Here is a 4,490-nt window from a genome sequence, read left to right as displayed (position 1 = left end):
TGGTCAGGTTGTTTCATAATGATATAGAAATACGAAATTCCAGAGAACTATGGAACCTTCATTATGTATGGAATGAAATACATACCAACGCTTTGAGGCTCTGGTTAATTGTCTTACCTGCAAACGAGATAATACAAGGTATAAGATTAATTAATCAATGGAAGGTTCTCAATCGGTATTAATACATTGTACGCGAAAGGGCTTATTAATGGGGCCATTTTCTATTCATAGTCTACGCCAATAGATCTGGGCAACTTTGTTAATAATAATCGACTGATCGACTCAAACTGGGATTGAACTGACTTACACCCGTATTCACAAACGATACTTACCTATGCAAAGCAGCAACGCTATGCGAAATGAGACATTTCTCAATGCGTTCCATATGACAAGCCTTTCAATTCATAAACAATACTTAAACGACCCTTGACTATGCAAAATCAGAGTGTTGAATAGAGTTCTGTGATTGGTTTGCTTATGTTACGCACTTCACTCCGCTAACTGACATGACATTCCTGTCATTCAAACGATGCAACGGTTTATAAGTGTCGTTATTTTGTGGATTTGTGAATTAAATAATATAAATAAATATGGATAAAACTACAACTATCAGGTTAGTATGAATATTTCGATTAATAATAATAGTGAAAATTATGTTTCAATCATTATTTTTCAGATAAATAAGCTGCCGTTTTCTTCTTCCGAAAGAGAGCTGCTGATTGTAGCTTAATAAGAGAAAGGCCTATTATTGAAGACAAGCATATTATTATCCTCTCTAAAATATCGAGTTGACGAAGCAGGCCTGGGAAACTCTAACAGTGGCTTACAATTCTCAACCATATTTTATGTTTCACAAAGGCTCACACATCAACTGAAAAGCTGCTGGAATAATTTAAAGACCCAAAGAATGAAAGAACTTTCTCAGGAATCAATCAAACGTTCTCAACACCCACTAGTAAGTAATGTTTTTAAAATATATAGTACGTAGATTTATGAGGAATAACTAAGCAGAATATACTCAAAGGAATTAAATTCATAATTTGCTTTTCAGGTAGGTATCAAGAAATTAAGATTAGTAGTAGCAAGAATGAAGATTAAGACAGAAACAAGAATCAAACGCACCACATTGAATAATATACAACAAGACCAGGCTTTGCACGAGTTGGGGCTACAAAGAGAAAAAATATTGATAGAAAGAGAAAACAATTTGTTAGAACATGAAAAAAAGCTTTATGATTTACAAATACATAAAATTAAATTAGACATTGAAGATTGATGAAAATAAAACTTTATTAAAAATTTTATGTTTTATTTGCCACTAGTAACTGATACATTATGTAGGTGGCACTGGAAGGCCTCCTCGCAGTTAATTTCCTCAGGTCTTCTCTTATCAGTATTTAAAAGTATGAAAAGTACCCCATCATTGGAAAACCTAAACTAAATTCGTCTGAATTGTAATAATCAAAGGGATTTTGGGAATCCCGTATCACTTTTCTGGTACTTATTCTACTTTGCTCATTGACATAATTATCAAATTCTTCTTCACTACTGTAATCCATTGTAAGATAATATTAATCGAATACAACCATAAATAAAGCAAACAAACCTCAAAAACGAGAATAACCTAAAAATTTTGACGTAAATAGACACTATGCGTTGCGTAATACAGCTCCCTGGCTACCTTAGCTTTGCGTTCATTCTAAGGGACGCATAGTGCTTGTCACCACTGAAGTATCGTCTATGAATAGGTTTTTGGGACCCTGTGCATCCACGCGCACTATGAGGCCTCAAAGTAATGTTTGTGAATACGGGTGTTAGTATCTTGAACATTATCTATAATAATAAATCTGTAGAGAGGTCAATTCTGTACATGAAATATATTTTCAAAATAACTATCAGGGGGTGATTAGTGATCGATACTGATGCCAATAATGCAATCAGTAAAATTTTTGTCTGTCTGTCTGTCTGTATGTTCCTTATAGAAACAAAACAAAACTTGGTGCAATTATTTTTCATACTCCTGGGCAGGTTATAGTATACTTAGGAATTCCCACGGGAACGGGAATTAGCGGGAAAAATTCCTTCAGTGTTAGATAGCCCATTTATCGAGGAAGGCTATAGGCTATACAACATCACGCTACGATCAATAGGAGCAGAGCAATAATGAAAAATGTTACGAAAACGGGTTTTCACGCTTACGAAGTCGCGGGCACAGCTAGTTTCTTTATAATCAAAGATAGGTCAACTCGAATAACTTATTTGTTTCCTCTAATATTCAGTCCAGTTTTGTGTACAAATGACGGCACCTCAAGCCTAAAAATGATTAGGTAGGAGTATAGGAGTAGGTTTTACTACCAAAACTATAATTAGCTTCATTGAAATATCAATTGAAAGGAGTTAAAGGTGAATATTATGTCTCGTAGTATATTAGTTTCATGTATTGAGAATGCGAACCAACGTAAATATGGGTCGCGAACTCAATCAATTGATTTCAGAGCCTGTATTCATATATTGTCAACCCTATTGTATGTTGTACAATCAAAGTCTTACGAGTAAGACTTACATATTTTGCTAGTAGTGGCTTTTGCCCATGGTTTCACTAGCATGAAATTATACTACTGTCACAGAAAGTATTTACTTGATTTTATACCAAAAGCGTAAATAAATGAATACTCGTATGCTACCTCATCATTTCAGCCATAGGGCGTCCACTGCTGAACATAGGCCTCCTCCAATGCTTTCCATGTTGATCGATTGGTAGCGGCCTGCGTCCAGCGCTTCCCTGCTACCTTTACGATGTCGTCGGTCCACCCGTATGCTACCTATTCCTTATATTTTCATTGATTTCTTCTGAGTGCAAGAAAAAGTTACATAATTATTTATGAAGTAGAGCAATTTGTCGTCTCCTTATCTTATAACGTAACAATAATATAGCGCCAGAATCTGATTAAATAAGGTACTTTATATGCCACAATTTAAACAGTAACCAAACAATAGAACCACAATTTGGTCTTTCAGCGAACTCTTCCAGAACAACAATTAATCATCTTTTGTTGTTCAAGTGCTTAAAGCGCTCTAAGGCTGGGTTGCACCATCTTACTTTAACTGAGACAAACGTCAAATATCTGTCAAACTCCATACAAAAAGCACCGGTTATCGTCATAGTTACGGTCTTTGGGTGGTGCAACTCAGCCTAAATATTTTGTCTGAGTTCCAATGAAGGCTTCTTTGTGTTTTACATGTTTATCAGGGTCCTTACAACCTTACAAAAGAATTGTAAGCAGTTGAAATCAATGGTTCGAATAGAATTGGAGATTTATTCTTTCAATCCACACTGCCTCACAATCCATCTTTCTCTCAAGACTTTACGCTCATGAGCAAGATTTCAGGCTGTTTGTGAATACGGGACGTGGTAGTAGGTATAAACTCTATAGCAGAGGACTGAGATCCCAATACAGGATGGTTTTCCAAACGGTTGTCCAAACTTTTTAATTAGCTCTTTATAAAAATTTCAAAATAAAATGATAAATCAAAATGAATGATAAAATTTGCGGGTGCCCATATTATCTTAAGTTTTGAAGGCTAAGGCTTATTTTCGCACACCGTAATGTCTATTACACTTTGCAATTAACTGTGTATACGGATATTTCTATGAACGAAGTAAATTATCCACGTATGCCAATTTTGAAACCGCGCGCAGTGGATAAAAATAATTAAATATGAAAAAAAAATCGGTTTGAATAAGTTGTTGATTCTGAGTCGCTCCTAAAAATTTGGCAGCTGTTTGCAAAATCACCCTGTATAAACTGTATACCCGAGGACTGAAAACGATAGATCCCATTCATCACTATGTCGATCGTACCACTCACAAAGCGCTAGCAGTACAATAGAATTCAAGTTGAGATATTGAATCGAGTTTATCTATGAAGGGGCGAGTTAAAACGTATTAGATTGACGTCAACATTTAGTGAATGAGCTTCAAATATATGGCAAGTTTGCTTCACGACCAGTCTCGCTAAAAATGTAATCTGTTAAATCTTTCTTTACGGGTCATTCCACAAAAATATGTCAACTCTTAGTCAGCGCCACATTTCACATGGAATATTTGTTAATATTTTATTCCAAAATTGTTATACAGGGTGTTAGGTAAATGGGTATATGAGCCGACACTAGCCCATGTTAACATGGGCATATAAATGGTATGGTGAAGTCAGAAAATTGATATTTTCATTTTAATTATTTTAATTTTCATACAAATCGGATATTATAAAATTTATTTAGTATGAAAATTAAAAAAAATAAAATGATGATATCAAATTTCTGACTTCACCATACCATTTATATGCACATGTTAACATGGGCTAGTGTCGGCTCATATACCCATTTACCTAACACCCTGTATAACAGCTCGCAATGTGTTTTAATCGTCACCCATTTATATTTTTTAAAACTGTTTTAAAAAGATCTTAAATTCCTTTTAAATGACCCAA

The 4,490-nt window shown here is 34.7% G+C and overlaps 1 long non-coding RNA gene across 1 annotated transcript; it reads left to right on the top strand.

Annotated features, from left to right (window-relative positions):
* Positions 1-303: 303 nt before the first annotated feature.
* On the top strand, positions 304-1,292 carry LOC135074079 (uncharacterized). The gene is made up of 3 exons (XR_010257745.1): positions 304-613; positions 859-955; positions 1,052-1,292. It is a non-coding gene; the product is annotated as an uncharacterized LOC135074079 (long non-coding RNA).
* Positions 1,293-4,490: the final 3,198 nt, after the last annotated feature.

The sequence above is a fragment of the Ostrinia nubilalis genome, chromosome 8 (genome assembly GCF_963855985.1).
Source record: "Ostrinia nubilalis chromosome 8, ilOstNubi1.1, whole genome shotgun sequence".
In the NCBI taxonomy this organism is placed as follows: domain Eukaryota; kingdom Metazoa; phylum Arthropoda; class Insecta; order Lepidoptera; family Crambidae; genus Ostrinia; species Ostrinia nubilalis.
Note: the sequence above shows the minus strand (reverse complement) of the source record. Positions and strands in the feature narration are given on the sequence as shown.